Raw genomic sequence first — 19197 nt, 5'->3', positions numbered from 1 at the left:
AATATGGCCTTAAACATCTCATCGATGTGAAAGGCCTGGCTGCACAAGAGAAGGTGGAGATGCTTCACAAATCTGATGATTGGGGGTTTGAACACTTGTTCAGACCTACAGTCTGTTCTGTGTTCAGAATGTTCAGGTTTTTTTTACATGCAATGATGGGGTCCTTTCCACATGCAGTAATGTTATGCTAGTAACACTAGGTTAGAGGGGAGTGCCGACGCGACGCGTTGTGAGCTTTTAGATCTGCTATTTTCAAACATTTTAGTACTTTAACTTTTGGTACTTTAAGCACATTTTGATACCAATACTTTTGCATTTTTACTCAAGTAAACTTCTACATTGCAGTATTGACTTAAGTCAAACATTTGAGTACCTTTTCCACCAGTGAAATTCATTTTATTTAAATGGATTTATGCCTGATTCAAACTTACTTTATACATAGTAACTAAGTTAACTAAGGCTTCTAGGTGTAAACATTTACTTTCTACTACATCAATATGTTTGTGTTTTAATGTACTGTATAGTTCAAAACCATCTGCAACAGTGCATCTAAAGTCCCTTTGCCCACACCTTCTCAGAGGAAATGACACTCAGACATATTAATGGGGTGGGACTTGAACCTGTGACTTTCTGTTTACCGGATAGTCTCTCTACCCATTCAGCTATGGCTGTCTCTTTTGTCAGATTGGTTCTCTAACATGTTCATGACAAGGACCCACAAATTGATATGTATATGGCCGTGGACGCCCATGTCAAAAGATGTAGTGCGAGGACCCCCCATAAGAAAGATTTATGTTTTTTTTTATTTTTTATCCCGCGATTTTTGTAACCCATTTTATTTCACCCGGTGCCAATTTCCTAAGTGATCCTGGGCGCTACACCAGCCCTACACCAGTGCTACACTAGTCCCCCACAGCCAGGGAGGCCAGGGCCGAGCTCATGCTTCCTTCAATGCATGAGAGCCAACTGACCTTCTTGTCACCTGACAGGGGGGAGTTTCCCCGGTAGGACGTAGCGCGTGGAAGGAACACGTTATTCCAACCAGTTCAGAAAGATTTATGTTTATAACTTGGAGGGAAAAAAAAGAGTGTTCCAAATTTGGCAAGACTTTGTGTACAGCTTGGTACATTGTCAGAACATGGACTTGAACTTGCAACCTCCCGTACCATAGGCAGGCACCATTACTCAGTGAGCCACTGGCTCTATCTGAACAGATTGTGCTGGGGTGGCAATAATAACGATTTGTTTAAAACGTCAAGATTCTTCTGATATTTGTGGGACTTGAACCCAGGACCTTTTGGACATGCAGAAAGAGTCTTTTCACAGTGAGCTATTGTGGTGACTGCTAGAACAGCCAAATAGAATACATTGATCACAAAAAAGACAGAGGATTTTTTCCATAAACATTGAAACATCTAAGCTAAACTAAATCATTTTAGCTGCATATTTTGATGTGTCTTTATTTTCACACAATGTCAGGATTAAGAATCAAACTCGCAACCTTCTGTTTCTCAAGCAGGCTTTTAATCCAGTGGGCCACTGTGCCATGCCTAAATTCGAAGGCCAAATAAATAATGACAGAAAAGCCAAAGGCTTGTTTCCATTGGGGTTCATTAACATTGAAACATCTAGACAAGTAACAGCACAGCAAACCATAGACAAAGTAATATGCTGTAAAGTTCTTTTTTTAAAGTACTGTTGTGTGTTGTTCTACAAAAAGGAATGAAGACCTTTCATAGCAAGGCAGCTGGTAGCACAGTGGGTAAAGTCAATGCCAATGCTGCCAACATGTTCCAGAGATTGTGGGTTCAAACCCCACTCGCTCTTTTCCCCGAAAAACTTCCTTTAAACTTTTTTTTTGTCCCTAACATTCATCGAGCTCTGGACTTAGTAAATTTGTTTTTTCACCATTTACCGAAACGAAGGTTGGTCACTACCGAAACGAAAGTTAAATCCGAAAAAATCACTAAGTGTGGAGGCCAAAATCGTCCCCCCAAAAACCTGTTAGGAGTACGTTTCAGGCAATTTAGAGTTGATTGGTACTGTAGTACTTTGTAGTGACTTTTTTTGGTCACAAGCGCTCCTTTCTAGTTTCTAATGAGGCTATATATTTATTCACATGATTCAGACAGGTTCTTTCTTACTTCAAATCAAGACAAATGGTTCAATTATGAACATGGAATGTTATCCCTCATTTCCAGATCGCCAACATCCTCGACAGCCATGCTGATACTCTGAACAGGAAGTCAGAGAGAGAGAGAGAGAGGTCTTCTTCATGAACACTCAGAGCATTGTGCAGTTCAGAAGTGAGTATATCCTAGGATATACTAGCGCTCTTTCTGCCCGTCATCCTCCACCCTTCACATATCATCGTTTTGAAGCTTAGGCTACTTAGGCGACTAACCAAGGGGCAATTTGAAGACCTGTTGAGTGTTGTTCAAGTGTTCAAGTGTGTATTTGCACTTCGCGAAGAAAAAAAAGCTGACATGGCCAACGTGCTCAACTACATATTCTCCCACGCCCAAGTTCCCAAAGATAATCTCCTGGTCACTAGTTAGTGTACAAAATGAATGAACACTGGGGATTTGACTGTGTACGTTGTCCTCTTGCGTGTCTAGGACCAGCTGTGTGGGCGAGATCCCACCCTCGTCGATGACCATCCTGACCGAGCTCACCCAGCTCAGCAAGACGACCAACGCCATTCAGCTGAATGAAAATGGTATGTGGCTACAGCACACATACAAAGATGCCCCATGTGAAACCGTTAAGTAACCACTTAATTATTAAGGGGTGACTTAGCAGGATGCATTAAGGTTTAATGCATCCTGCAGCAGCTATATTAATTCATGACCAACTGAAAATAATTGATGCCCAAATTATTTTACACTCCCCCAGGTGCTGATAGCCTCCCACCTGCCCTCCTATGAGCTCAGGCACAACCAGGTGGCCTACACTTGACGGACAGCACTTCAAACTCATATAGGGTGATGAGTTAAACAAAGGGGCTTTGAGGAATGTTCAGGATGATCTTATACAAGACCATAGATGTAATATAGTTGGATGATTACATTATATGATAAGATGGCGGACAAGTTTCAAATAACTTGATCATTGAGAGACAAATCCTTTAAGGTGTGCATCTTTTTTGGAAGCATATATTCATTCTGTAGATTTATTATTCACTGTAACACCTAATACAAGGGCACAGAAATGTGGCAGTCATAGGGGTCTTAAACGTTTTCAGGCCAGGGACCCCCGTTGGGGGGTGGTACAGCATATATTGTATAATGCAGGGGTCTTCAACGTTTTCAGGCCAAGGACCCCCTAGCTGAGAGAGAGAGATGAAGCAGGGACCCCCTCTATATTGTATAGAATGGTGTTTCAGATATACTTTTGCTGCTCTTTTCTCCCTCTACACCTATAACTCTTTGCCAAAAATAGCTGATCTACAAGCTCACAACGCCTCGCACTGCGAGGCGTTGTGAGCTTGTAGATCTGCTATTTTTGGCTAAAGTTCTCCTCAGAAAAGGGATGCTAGGGTTCAAGTGGTTAATATAAAAAAAGAAAAATCATATCACACAAAGATTTGGCGGACCCCTGTAGTAACTCTGAGGACCCCCTAGGGGTCCCGGTCCCCCTGTTGAAGATCCCTGGTATAATGTATAACATTGTGTTTCATATGTATAGACATACGTACCATGTTGTGCATTCAAGCTATTCAAATAATAGATTAATATATTCATTCATATCCACTGCCATTAGTAAACATATTTACTAACTGAGAAGAATGTAATACTATCAACAATCTACCACACTTTAAGTATATTTTGATGCCGATACTTTTGTACTTTTACTCAAGTACATTTTCATTACCAGACTTGTACTTGTAACAGAGTGTTTCTACAATTGCAGTATTGATATAATTGATTCATTGATATTCATTGTTAAATAAATATTACAATGTATGTCTATTATTATTATTATTATTATTATTATTATTATTATTATTATTGCTGTTAAATATTTCGCTAACTTCTTCTCTTTAACTTTTAAATGAGTGAAATGACGTTTGCATTGAAAACAAATATCTATTTTTGGTTCGTGCGCATGTGCGTGCTTGTAATAGTGTGTGTGTGTGTGTGTGTGTGTGTGTGTGTGTGTGTGTGTGTGTGTGTGTGTGTGTGTGTGTGTGTGTGTGTGTGTGTGTGTGTGTGTGTGTGTGTGGGGGGGAAGGGGAAGGGGAAGGGGGCGGGGCTTGTGTCGTGTTCGTGTCGTGTTTGTGTGTGCACGTCATAGAGTTGTTTGTGTGCGTGCGCATGTGCGTGCGTGTAACAGCGTGTGTGTGTGTGTGTGTGTGTGTGTGTGTGTGTGTGTGTGTGTGTGTGTGGGCGGGGGGGGGGAGCTGTGCTTGCGTACACGCAAGAGGGCATTCCCGGGGATGCCCTCTTGCATGTACGCATGTCTGCTTGTCAGACCAATCACAGCCCTTGTTGTTTTGTCCCTCTCCTTAACTACGCCGCTCTTGCAGAGCTCGGCTCAGTTCTCAAGGTTTACAGCGGATGCTAGGTCGCTCGATACTAGGTCTCTACGGTCGATGATAGATTACTATTGGAAACTGTTCTACTTGATTTCGGTTCATATATCACTGATCTACTTTCATTTCGTCGTCTGTTGTCTGAGGTGAGTAATATTACTTGATATATACTTTTTTCCCGCCTTTATTACTTTATTTTTATTTTTCCCCGCCTTTTTTGGACTACATGAACGTTCAAATTTTAAATATAAAGTTTTTATACCATGGCCACGGATGTTATAATTATGTACGGGCCCTCAGAAATAGCCGTATCTTCCGTATTGTTCAATAAAAACGCATCTTAATCCGATCGGTGGCCATTTGCTCATAGCTGGCACACTCTATCAGAGTGCAGTACACCTACCAACCGATGGGTAATGCAGTTGAAAGCATACGGCGGACATGCTGAGAAAATGGCCACCGATCGGATTAAAATGCTTTTTATTGAACAATACTGAAGATACGGTTACTTCTGAGGGCTCGAACAGAATTGTCACATCCGTGGCCATGAGGTAAGAACTTTATATTTGAAATTTGAACGTTTATGTACATGTACGGGCCTTAAATGAATTAAGTGCAAACGCCAGGTTACGTTTGTTTCAGGCCCCAGGACTCTGTTGGTTTGTTTTCATGAACTCATGTCACAATCGACCTGTCCATAACAATTCATTATACAACGCAGAATGCAGCTTTTAATCAACATTGCATTTGTTATATCTTGTCTGTTAAAATTGAGCTTGTAGATCTGCTAAAACTAACTTTAAGCAGCCTCTGAAACTGGGTTAAAAACAACCTAGGCTAACCAGTGCTAACGGCTATAAACGTATGCCTACAACTTCCGCATGGCAGTGACGTTTTAAATGATTACATTATCAACAGTATTGCTATCATGTTTATGTATTTACCAGGGACACAGTGCACATTAATCAATATGTTGGTTTTCACATCCGTGTAATGAACCAGAGTTAGCCAGAAGCTAGCTTTCATCTGTAGTCCCTGAGCAGGCTGTTAAAAGTGCTGATATAACTCATTGGTTCTCAAAATGGGGTCCGGGGACCCCCATGGGCACTTGAGGGGGTTCCAGGGGGTCCCCAGCTAAATGATGGATAGGAACCAAATGGACCCTTATGGGTCTGTAACTCTGAGAGTGTCCAAATGGAACCCTCCATTTGGACACTCTCAGAGTTAAATTAACATTGATTTTACAATATAAATTGGGGTCCCAGAGATATAAATGCCATTAAATGGGGGTCAATAGCCTAATGGATGTCAAACTGGGGGTCCTTTGAAGTTAAAATGGCTGAGAATCACTGCTAGAGAGCCGTAAAAACCTTCTCTTATTGGGGTCCCTGGCTTATCTTTTCAAATGGGGGTCTGTGGGGTAATAAGCGTCTATTTGGGGGTCCTTGACATGAAAGCGTTTGAGAACCACTGGTATAGAGTAACATGAGTTTAACTCTAGAAGGAGATGCTGTTGTAATTTGACTGTTTTACTAGCAGTAAATAGACATTCATTTGACGCACTGTTTGGTTCAACAAGTGTTTATCTGCACCGAGCAGCATTGTAACTGGGTTGACTGATGTTAGAGGACGCCGCGGTTTTGCGGTTGTTTGCATTAACCTGGTTGCTTGTTTCTCTGAACCTGGCAACTGCCATGTCCGCTTATTGTAAGCGGATGGTCGCGCTTCTTTTGGGGCTTGTTTTGGGGTTGAAAAGGACCGTATGAGAGTAGACGGTACACGGTCGGTCGTACCGTGTCGGTCGCGCATGCGCGCCACTCTCAATTGTATATTAGGATCATCATATTTATGATTATGTCCACGTTTGCCTCTAAATTGTGGAGAAACTGTCGATGCGGAACCAAACTGTCAAGCAATTGTTTCCGCCCAGACACGTTTCACTGTCGCACATGTCGAAAATAGCAGATCTACAAGCTCACAACGCGTCGCGCTGCGCCGCGTTGTGAGCTTGTAGATCGGCTATTTTCAAATAGACTATGTATACAATAAGGCTAAAGTGGTTAAGGTATGTTTTATAGTGTAATAATTTATATCTTAAAAGTAACTAGTAACTAAAGTTTTCAAATAATTGTAGTGGAGTAAAAGTACAATATTTGCCTCTGAGATGTAGTGGAGTAGAAGTAAAAGTATTGGAAATTGGAAATACTCAAGTAAAGTAGAAATACCTCAAAATTGTAGGCAAATAGGTTCTATAAAATGTTCATGAATAGGAATTAATATTCACATTTGTATTCATGAATAACTTTGGTTAACTAGAACACTGACCTGACTTACTTGCAAATCTATGCCCACATCAAGACTTTATTTTTGTCTAAATATTTGTCCCTTCCTGCTCCAACTTAGAAGGACAGAATTGTGTAAAGTGGGCAGGGATCACGATGTAATCTATTGGTTGCTTCATGCCAGTGTTAGACTTGATTTAAGAAGTAGTGCTTTTCCAGTCAGAAGACAGATTGAAAGAAGCTGTCTGATTCAGTACACACTGTGCTTTTTATATCGTCACATATTGCCTTCTGGTGTCCAGATGCTTCAGTTATCACAAAGCAGCTGAATGCCGTAAATAAATCCCCTCTTCTTTATTCTTTGCTTTTTCATTTAGCAAGGATTTTAAGGATGCACGATTTTGGCCGATATCCAATTACCGATTATTTATTTCTTGGTCAAATGAATCAATACTGCTATTTCTCTTTTCGTCTATTACTATTATAGCCTACCCTGATTTGTTTTTCCCTGCATCAGGCTTATTACAGTTATTCATTTAATATTATGTCGCAGATTGAAGGGAAGATGGAAATATTCTTTCCTAAGGGCGATCTTAAACACTAAGTGTTTACACCAGTGGTTCTCAAACTTTTTCATGTCAAGGACCCCCAAAATTATATGTATTTGGCCGCGGACCCCCATCCAAAAACATTTTGTTACAGGGACCCCCAGAAGCAAAGATTTGAGTTACAAATGTTCGCTTAAAAAATATATATTCAAAGATTTGCACAAATTTTCAACATTTTTCAAAAATAGCAGATCTACAAGCTCATAGCGCGGCACTCGGTGCCGCGCTATGAGCTTGTAGATCTGCTATTTTTGAATAGCCAAAGTATAAAAGGTCATAATTATTCTGATGCTATATTTACACATTTTGCTGGGTACCCCCTGGAACACCCTCAAGTACCCCTGGGGGTCCCCGGACCCCACTTTGAGAACCAATGGTTTACACAACATGACCGGCACTTTGGCTACCATAGTCTGTTGGACACCTGTAAGGGGGAGGAGGAGAGTTTGCTTGTTTGGACAGCAGCATAATTCCCCATGTTCATCAGCGGTGACCATGTATCACACAGACTATGAAATCATGTCCGTTAGAGCAGTGGTTCCCAAACCTTTTAGCTCCAGACCCAAAATAAATCTTATGTCTCGCCGTGACCCAAACTAGTGAAAATAGCCGATCTACAAGCTCACAAGATGCGACATGTTGCGAGCTTGTAGATCTGCTATTTTCACAAATTCTTAAAAGTACTTTTCCCCCTCTAATTAATGCATTTTTAAATGTATTTGTATGCTTTCGAAAAAACGTTTTTTGTTGGGAATGTTTTGATAATCTTTTGAAATAATAAAAAAATGAGGAAGTTAGGAAACAAAATAAACATATTTACTCGCGTGACCCATACAAATTTGTATGTGTATATTTGGCACAGATGTATGCATATATGACCACTACGCAAGTTCTATGCTTGGTTCAGGTGTTTGGAAGGACAAAAAAAAACAGAACATATTTGCATATCTGGTTTAATAAAGACATAAGCCAATCCTTTTACAGCTTCATAAGTCATAAGGGGAACTTTAGCTTTGACGTGTTTTGGCAATTAAAGCAAAGATGTCAACATGTGTGTTCCCAAATATGAGATTTATGATATGAGAGCATTGGCCGTACTGACGCACGCTGGAATGATTACCAACGTTTGTCTGTGACTGTGTGGTGGTATTAAATCATGCTGCAGTGTTTTTAGATCTTACCACAATACTGATATTCAGCACGATGTACAATTTATTTTTTTAAATTTCAATTGAAAAGAAAAGGGGCAATCCTTCTTGAAGGTAAAGCCTTAATTGAATAGCTATAATTTCATTTTAGAAAAAAAAACATGTGTCCACCTACAGAACTCGGCCTTTATGAATTGAATACGCAGGACCACAATGGAAACAAGCCCTCAGGGATTTTTGTGTTATCCTTTTAGCATTATTGTGTAGGCCTTACTGTGCCTCTGTACTTTTTGCAAACCGCTGATAAAGAATTCAATCAATCAATGCCACACAGCAATTTGCATGATGCTCAAGCAATGGCTGAACATGGCTTTGCTATCATGCTGCCTAGGATGGCAAATAAACAGTGATATGTTGGATGGATGGATAGGCTTTTAGTTTAGTGGTGTTAGTTAACAAAATTCAGTGTCGTAAACATACATGTCGTTACAATACACAATGTCATTTAGAACATTGGTTCTCAAAGTGGGGTCCGGGGACCCCCAGGGGTCCTTGAGGGAGTTCCAGGGGGTCCCCAGCTAAATGATAGATTAGGCACCAAATGGACCCTTATGGGTCTGTAACTCTGAGAGTGTACAAATTGAACCAAATGGACCCTAACGGGTCCATTTGGTTCCATTTGTACACTCTCAGAGTTACATTGACATAGATTTTACAATATAAATTGCGGTCCAAGTGATAGAACTGCCATTAAATGGGGGTCCGTAGCCCTAATGCATGTCAAATTGGGGGTCCTTGAAATTAAAATGGTTGAGAATCACTGCTAGAGCCGTAAAAAATCTTCTCTTATGGGGGTCCCTGGTATATCTTTTGAAATGGGGGTCCGCGGGCTAATACATGTCAATTTGGGGGTCCTTGACATGAAAAAGTTTGAGAACCACTGATTTAGAAAAGGGTTTGAACAGCTGCTTTTTACAACAAACCCTCAAACGTGTTGCTCTGCTCCGTTCCCCAGGTGGTGAATCTTCACACCAAGCTGGGGAAACCCATCCCTTCACCCAGACCTCCTCCTCCACCACGGCCGCCCCCAGTAAGACCCCCTCCTCTGGCCTGGGCAGCTCCAGCACCACCTCTTCGTCCCTGTCCATGGGCACCTCCTCCTCCTCCAATGCTTCTGCCTCCCACCCACAACTCCTCCTACCTGAAGCCGGTCAACATAGTGAGCGATGGCGGGGGGGCGCTCGGCAACAGTCTGTCGTCTGCCAACTCCACCGCCCCCGTCAAGAAGGCCTCCGCCCCCAAGATGAACTCTGTCGGTCAGTATTGTCGGTATTTGACAATGACTTAATTCTTCACCTTGTTGCCATTATGCTCTGTACTGTGTTTTTGCTGTATTCCTGTTTGATTAGTATAGCTCTGCATTTAACCAGTTCAACCACATGAATCCTAGCGTCCCTATTCGGGGCTTGTCGTAATAGGCAAACATTCAGTGAAAACAAAAATCGTCTCACTACACGTCACGAGGCATTGTGTGAGCTTGTAGATCGGCAGAGATTGATGAGTGATAGAAAAGGGCGGGGCCAATTACAGACCCCTTGCACACCCATCTAAGTATATAGGGTTTAAGTCATTGAACCCCTATGTACTTATCACACAATGAATAAAGAAAACGACTTCCATTTTCACTTTAAAAATGATAAAACATTTTTTTTGACAATTTGCACCTATAATGACGTGCCCAAAATAGGGACACCAGGTTGAAAGTGGTTCAAACACTCATCACTAATAAAGAGTGAAGCTGGTTTCACAGAGCGTGCTTTGCACTCAAAGGCTACATGCCAATGTCTGGATAAGTCTCTGCCAACTTGTGTAGTGATGGACGGCGACCAGGCGTGCGTTTCCAAACCTAACATTTCTTGAAGTTCTGTGCCTTGTAGAATAACAAGTGTATAACCTAGTTTAACCATGCAGTCAAATGGCCAATAGTTCACTCCTGGCCCTTGCAAATGGAAACGGTCATTGTTTTCCTTTTTTTTTAAATTATTATTGTGATTTATTGCATTTGTATGCTGTCCATTAGTCAAAGCATCTGTGGACTAGTGACTCCTCAGTAAAATGTAAAATGGAATGTCACAGTTTTAAGAAAACCAATACTAAGAATCTTTGAATGGGATTGTGTGTTAACCCATTAAGACCTGGAACTGTGTCATTTTTAGATTTGAGCTAAAAAGCATTATTTTACACTTTGGGCTATTCAAAAATAGCAGATATACAAGCTCATAGCGCGGCACCGAGTGCCGCGCTACAAGCTTGTAGATCTGCTATTTTTGAAAAATCGTGAAAATGTGTGCAAATCTTTGAATATAAATATTTTTAAAGCGAACATTTTTAACTCAAATCTTTGCTTCTGGGGGTCCCTGGAACAAAATATTTTGATGGGGGTCTTTGGCCAAATACATATAATTTTGGGGGTCCTTGACATGAAAAAGATTGAGCACCACTGATATAGAAACATACGTTTTTCAGAATACTGTTGGGATTTAGGAGACATGTACTTTAGAATCGGCTTCAGGTCTCAATGGGTTAATAGTGATGTTTTGTTTGTTTTTGCATGATCAAAATTTTGATTTGCAAATTCTTATCGGTTAAACAATTCATTTTTTGTGTGTATTTACGATTAGAGGTTGGGTGTTAACTAATGTCTATGGTAAGTTTACTGTAACTTTGGATTGAAAAATAAGGCCCTGCTACAAATAATAATTTCTCTAGCTGTGGTCTTTTGGAGCAGTAAGGATGAAGTCATTAGTAGACACAATTTCGGGTTTTATCGTATTTGTTGGCTGTTCGCTTCATCCAATGCCATCTGCAAACTCACAACACCTTGCATCGCCTATTTTCCCCACTAAATAGGCAATTTATGAAATATTGGAAGAGGGTTTGTGCCCAATAGCAATGGTCTGAGACTAAAGAACCCTACCTCCCCCTTTGCCCCTTGCAGGAGGAAACAAACTGCAGACCACGGCGAAAGCGGATGAGATGAAGGCGGCGGAGATATCCAAGCCAACGCCACCCTCCATGGCTGCCCCAGAGACCAAGAATGATATCTCTGATTGGCTGTCTGCGGCGGCGCTAGCTGCACTGCAGAACGACGTGCAGCCTGTTGGACACGACTACGTTGAAGAGGTATTCTGACAGTTTACTTGGGTGTTGCTTGCCAAAAATAACTGATCTACATGCTAACAAGTCGCATCACGACACATTGTTAGAAACTCGTTGCAGAACTATGTCTTTGTCATTAAAAAGTAATTGGTTACAGCAGTGTAACCAGGAGTATAGGTGACCACAGGCCTGTGGTCATCCATGACTCGACCATCTCACAGGTCTCCTCATATAAATACTTGGGCATTAGCATTGACAACTCGCTAACGTGGAATACATATGTGGACAGTCTCTGTAGTAAAGTTCAGCAAAGACTGCATTTCCTCCGCCGTCTCAGGGTTCATGGTGTTGACCAAAAGTTTATGTTAGTGTTCTACCGAGCGGTCTTGGAAAGTCTGGTCAGATTTGGCATCACAGTTTGGTTTGGCAACCTCTCAGTGCAACTGAGGTCCAAATTGCTCCGATTGGTGCAGACTGCAGGGAAAATCATAGGAGTAAGACAACTCCCCTCTCTGCAGTCTATTTACGAGTAGGCCACGCTAAGACAGGCTCAGAAAATAGTCAGTGATGCCACCCATGTTCTACATGGACAGTTTGTAATGCTGCCCTCTGGGAGAAGGTATAGCGAACCTAAATAAATTATGTACGATTCAAAAAATCGTTTGTTCCTGTGGCAACTAAAATGCTAAATGAGGCCCTGCATTGACCATTAAGAGCAGACCGATCACTATCTGTGCACTTGTGTAATGTTGTCCCCCTCCCCCCCCCTGTTATGTATTTTGTATTTTGTATTTTGTATTGTCATTGTTTTACGCGTGGCTGCAGCTGGGGTTAAAGCCCAAAACAAATTTCCTTCGGGACGATAAAAGTTTACCTTACCTTACCTTACCTTAGTGGTTCTCAATCTTTTTCATGTCAAGGACCCCCAAATTGACACTTATTAGCCCGTGGACCCCCATTTGAAAAGATAAGCCAGGGACCCCCATAAGAGAAGATTTTTACGGCTCTAGCAGTGTTTCTCAACCATTTTAATTTTAAGGACCCCCAGTTTGACATGCATTAGGCTACGGACCCCCATTTAATGGCATCTCTATCTCTGGGACCTTAATTCATATTGTAAAATCAATGTTAATTTAACTCTGAGAGTGTACAAATGGAACCAAATGGACCCGTTAGGGTCCATTTGGTTCCATTTGTACACTCTCAGAGTTACAGACCCATAAGGGTCCATTTGGTTCCATTTGTACACTCTCAGAGTTACAGACCCATAAGGGTCCATTTGGTTCCTATCCATCATTTAGCTGGGGACCCCCTGGAACCCCCTCAAGTACCCCTGGGGGTCCCCGGACCCCACTTTGAGAACCAATGGGTTACAGAATTGCCTACTGAGAATAGTAACTCTTTGGAATACTCTTACATGAACTAAATTGAAACCTCATTGCGATTCCTTTCTTGTCCTGTGAATGAATAGTTTTCTTTCCACCATTTCTCTTTTAGCCGCCTCGTCGCCCCGACCCTTCAGACGATCGGTACGTAATGACCAAGCATGCAGCCATTTATCCCTCAGAGGATGAACTCCAAGCTATCCAGAAGATTGTGTCCATCACAGAACGTGCCCTCAGACTGGTGTCGGACATCATCACTGACCAGGACAAAGACAAGGGCAAGGAAGAGGACAAGGAGAAGGAGAAGAAAGAAATCGCTAAAGACAGGTGAGGCATCTGAGAGAGCTCAACATCTCTTTGTCTCCTCGTGTTTCTGTGTTTAAACTTCAATTATCTCTAGCAAAGAAGAGATTACCTATTTGGGTTGTATTCTCGACAAATACCTGTCAGGTGAAAGTATGGGGACAAAGGTGGTCAAAATAGTAAACCAGAGAACCAGATTTATGGGCAGAGTTTCCTCTTTTGTCAACTCACAGGCCCTCAGGACCCTCTCAGGGGCCCTGATTCAACCACATTTTGACTATGCTAGCACCTCCTGGTACTCCAACACCTCAGTGTCACTGAAGACTAAGCTTCAAACCTCCCAAAGCAAACTGATTCGGCTACTCCTCGGATTGGGGCCCATGACCCACCTTTCTCCCACCCATTTTGCCAGCCTAGGCTGGCTCAGGGTGGAAGACAGGGTTAAACAACAAAAAATGGGAATGGCCTTCAAAATTGTAAATGAAAATTTGCCCGATATGCCCCCTATTCCCGCATATCTGAGTAAATACCTCCAAAAGGTTAGTGACACCCACAGTCACAATACCAGAGGGAGCGTTAACAACAATTTGGTACCACCCACCCATAAAACAAACGGGGGCAAATTCTCCTTCTACAGCACAGCCACCCAGGATTGGAATGGTCTAACCCCATCCCTCAAAAAATGCAGTTCGCTAGGCTCATTTAAAAGAGCCTTAAAAAAACAGGGTCCCCACGGTCATGAAATTTCTGGAAATATTTTGAAATTAGAAAAAACTTTTTCCAGTCCTGGAAAAGGCTTGGAATTTATCTAGGGTCCTGGAATTTATCATGGGTCCTGGAAAATATTTGCTTATGCATTGTTTTTGGCTGTTGATTTTGTTGATAAAAAAATGGTATTAAAAAAATGTATATCATTGCACAAAATATGCAACATAAGTAGTTTTTCGCCGAACAGGCTGTGTAATTGCAGCGTAATGTATACCGCTAGAGCCCGACCAATACATCAGTCTCACCGATGTATCGGTCATTTTGGAACCCGATGCCAACATCGGACATCGGTCTTTATTTCACCGATGTCTCTGCTTTATTTTTTCTACACTGGTCTTTGGGAATTGTACATAGGAGTATTATTATTATTGCGCTGAATGATTGTTATATAGGCATGGGAATTGGGTTAAATATTCTGGAAAAGTTTTGGAAAAGTTTTGGAAATTCATTGGTAAAAATGTGTGGGGACCCTGAAAAAATCACCTTTCAGGAGGCCAAAAGAGGAGGTAGTACCATTTTCCTGTTAGACAGCCGACCCCCCCCCCCCCCCCCGTTCTTGTACATATCTTTCCCCCCTTTTTTATTTCTTTTGTTGTACGTAGTGTTTTATTATTTTTAATTATTTTTTGCTGTTTTATTTTTATTTTCTTTGTGTAATGATATTGAACTGTGGTGCCACTATATATGTCTATGAATTGAATACCAAGGCCCTCATTGGAAACAAGTCCGCAAGGACTTTTATGAACGGACCTTTTAGACAAAGTATTTTAAATGTAAATGTGGCGTTTTACATTTTTTGCCTAATAAAATATTCAATCAAATATTCAAAAGCATCAATAATATATCTGTCAATAATAAACTGTTTACAGGCATTGTAATAGTTACCATAATATATAATTGTATAATTATCACTAATAACTATAATTAACCTATATATAGAATCATAAAATATAACCATACTGTTATTACATATATAATCATAATAACAACAACTATAATAACAATAATTGATAGGACATTATACCAAATATATTGATGGTGTTGCTTACAGTAAAGGTACCAATAATACAATTGTGTTAATAAATACTTTAAACTATATCTGCTCTGCTTTGTCTCTACTTATTATTCTTTTTACCATGTGTTTGAAAAGTGAATCTATATGTTTGGTAATGTATTTACATTTAGTCACATGTATTTAACATTTACAATGAATACAGATGTGTGTTTTGTTTTTTGGAATTACTATTCACGATCAGAAGGGTTCTTCACTACTAAAGCTGAACAAAAAGTGAAACTTTGGAATGTAACCTCTCATTAATGCCTAAGCCCATACACATATGAACATAATACACAAAAGTTGTTTGTTTAACTGACAATCATTTTTGCCTTCTACAATCTGGTGTTTTAATTTATTTGACCAACTTATACACTTAACGGTTTGATCCATGCAAGAGTCAAAGCTTGTAATTGAAATTGTTGTCAGACTATAATCTCTGCCTGCTGGACAAAATGGACTTCAATCCCTCTACTGTGTGTAAAATTGTGAAGCAATCTACATAGACATTAGAGCTTAACCAAAACTCCTGCCTGGTGATGACAAGTCTGTCACAATGTAGGCTAAACAATAGTTTTTCATTGTGGTATTGACGTCATTCAGTAACATTGATGTGCCTGATATGCTGGGGTATCTATTTTACAATATACAAAATGGTATGGCTTCAACCCAGCTACTAGCCAGGTCAACAAGTATCGTAATGGTTCCACATGTATTATATGGTGAGACATTCCCAAGTACATTACAAGGTATTTAATATCTATTATCAGGCTGGGGGAAAATAGGTGCTGAATCTTATACTCACAAAACATGACATCATAATATAAGGAAAACGTGAAATGTCTTCTGAGTATTTACAACTTGTTTGCAAATGGCAGATATGCCATTTACTCTATATACACAGGGTATTGTCTCCTCTCAATATCTCAGATCAGAACAATAAGGTAAAAAAAAGGCAAGTTTGCTTTAACAATAATTTATTTTGAAATCTTCAACACCACCGGGGACTGGACTGTGAACTATATGTGACGATGGATTCCTTGGACCCCCATGGCCGCAACCCAGAACTCTGCGTCGGCGCAACCACACTTTGCAATTGCCCTGAATTGTGAAAATTCTAGTTCAGTCTTATGCTAGATGTGCTCCTGTTTCTGCTCAACATTGTAACAGGGCCTTTTATTTATATGGTATATATTTTTAGCCTGGGTGCCAGCCTGCTTCGCTACGTTCGGCAGATTTTTTTTTCTCTCTGCGCTTATCAGTCTGGAATGCCCCCGATTGACTCGTCTTGTAGAACTACACTGGAACTACATATGTTACGTTAGGCAACGTCGTTGCTGATTGGATGTTGTTCAAACGAATGACGAATCAAAACGATCACACCGTTTTTTTTGTCCCGCCCCGCACCACAGACCAATCAGAAGCCACGGTAGGTTTCGAACCTTGGCTGCTGTGTCCCGCCTCCTGGAGATAGGAAGCATTCCAGACTGAGAAGCGCAGAGAGAAAAAAAAATCCGCCGAACGTAGCGAAGCAGACTGGCACCCAGGCTAATATATTTGACCACGAATGTTTAGCAAAATGTCATGATTCCCAAATCATACCCCATCAACCAAGACAGTTAATAATGGAAAATTATATTATTGAGCATTGGAACACACGTTTAATTTAATGTTTAATATGTCCATAATGATTGATGAAGAGCATAGAGTTAAAAAAAAATAAGGGACAGCACCCTCTATGTCTTGTCCGTCAGACTGCAGATGGACCCTTCAGATATCTTCCCAAATCTCGCGAGAGTGTGTTGCTGGGATAGAGAAAAGTCAATAACAAAGTTGATTTCCTCCTCATTTGTGTCTCTAAAAAAAGCCATTTTCCTATGAAAATCTTGTACATATTGTGTGTCTTGTGACGATTGGGTCCAATATTTAGTTCAGTAACCATGGAGCTAAGGAATGGTTCAGAAGCTGTGTTCACGTTCACAAAATAAATATTGGAATTGGTCTATTTGTTCTATTTGATGCCTCTTTGTTATGCATCCTTTGGGAGGCCAAATACAGGCTTATATTTTTGTAACTGTCATTATTCGACTGTTCTCTTGGGATAAAAAAACTAAAACAAAACAAAACAATTAAACGTCAACGGTATAGTTTGAATTACCGGCTTGCTCCTCCGGACGCGAAACGTAACGTCTGGGGGGTGACAGATACATTTTTACACCCACCCTTTGTTATTGTGGTCCAAGTGAAGACGATGATTACTTTTAATTGAAAGCCATGTGTAATAATTAAAAGTAACTTCTCCTACACTGTCTATGAATTGACCTTCCTTCACTCTGTGTCTTCTGGGTTGCAGTTGAAGGTTCTTCACCTGCTGTCTCCAGAACAGAAGGCCGAGCTGCTACTGAGGCCTGAGGTTGCAGGCCTGGACAACGGGACCCTCAGCCTGGTCTTCCACAGCTTGATGACCGGTGGTCCTGGGCCCACCCCCACCTCCACCCCCGGATACACATACACCTCACATAGCCCCTACTCACCACCATCACCACCACAGAATAGCTTCAGAGAGGTTGCATAGCTTTAAATATTATACATTTCTTTCATCCAATTAAACTTTTACCAGATTGTTGATGGTAATCTTCATAACCTTAAACAATATTATTTTGTTCTTTTTGAAACACTTGCAGGTGGTGAATGGGTTGATGGGAGCTTTCAGACCTGATGGGAGCCTCGTCAGTGAGTTTGTGTCTCTCACACGTGAGGTACATACAGCGTACATACATATACTATATGCATATATGAGAAGCCAATTACTTGTTTTTATATGACAAGTTTATTATGATTATGCATATTACATCTGCTAACCTGACATGACCCTGACATTCCTATCTATCTGTTGCTCTCCAGAGAAATGTATCCGAGATCGGAAGCATGACTCTGACCCAGACCCTGCTGAACTGGACCCTAGCTGAGCTGGCTGGCATGTACACGCCACATAATACGTCCATAGCCCAACCAATGGAAGAGTTTGATGTGACAAATGTGGAGGATTGGTTCAACCATGTTGTAACGCCACTATTACAGAGATTCTTACCCCATGGGCAACTCCCTGACCAAATCAAGTATGCCTTCCACCAAGTGTTGTAAGTACAATTAATATTCTTTCATACAGTGAGTAGATGCATGTACAGTCCAGCGTCCATGTCTTTCCAATTATGTTGTGCAGGCTAGTCTTGACCAAAGTCACAGATTTTCCTGGATGAGCCGAACTAGTTTAATTAAGAGTGCCGGTGGTGTTAGTGGACTTCTGTTTCCTTTCACATTCAACACAACACAACACAACACAAAATAATGGAAATCAACAAAAGGGCAACGTTTATTTATGGATTAACTCAAAACGTTTCTTTGAATATTACATGAGAGATAGCAAATATTGAGTGAGTAATAACTGGAATTGTTGATTGTAACCTTAAACAAGTGACCCAAGCAAGGCAGGACACAACGATTACAAAAGGAAAGACAAACACAAGCCCTTTACTAAGATGTGAACACAGGGTAGGGGGCTGAACAAAGTACAAATTATTAAAGGGAACTTAAATACAAACCGACACAAGGAATTTGTCACTTTGTGATAGTGAACCTAACAAGACAAAGGTCAACCATGTCCTGCTTTTGCAGTGATAACAAAGGTCAGCCTCTGGGCACCCTCTGGTGGCCATCCAGAAATATTGCAGGTTATGTCCTTTGTAAGTCCCTTGTTTAGTCCACTGTCCATTATCTATGAATATGATGCTGATTATTGTGCTTGCTTGTTGAACAGCTATTTGGACATGGGCAATGACACCACTGAGGTCCAGGACACTTGCAGCATCACCCTTGAAGAAAGATCATGTGGCGTGAGAAGGCTTTATTAATTGTTTCTGAATTTCTTTAATTTAAATGTATTACACAAAGGATTC

General features: G+C 40.9%; 1 long non-coding RNA gene across 1 annotated transcript; it reads left to right on the top strand.

Annotated features, from left to right (window-relative positions):
• The first annotated feature begins 17961 nt into the window (after positions 1–17961).
• Positions 17962–19134, top strand: LOC311035669. Its single transcript, XR_014599760.1, has 3 exons — positions 17962–18000; positions 18146–18381; positions 19059–19134. It is a non-coding gene; the product is annotated as an uncharacterized lncRNA (long non-coding RNA).
• Positions 19135–19197: the final 63 nt, after the last annotated feature.

The sequence above is a fragment of the Gymnoscopelus microlampas genome, assembly GCF_963454915.1.
Source record: "Gymnoscopelus microlampas genome assembly, chromosome: 2".
NCBI classification, from domain to species: domain Eukaryota; kingdom Metazoa; phylum Chordata; class Actinopteri; order Myctophiformes; family Myctophidae; genus Gymnoscopelus; species Gymnoscopelus microlampas.
The sequence above is the reverse complement of the archived record's forward strand: the minus strand, read 5'-3'. Positions and strand labels throughout refer to the sequence as shown.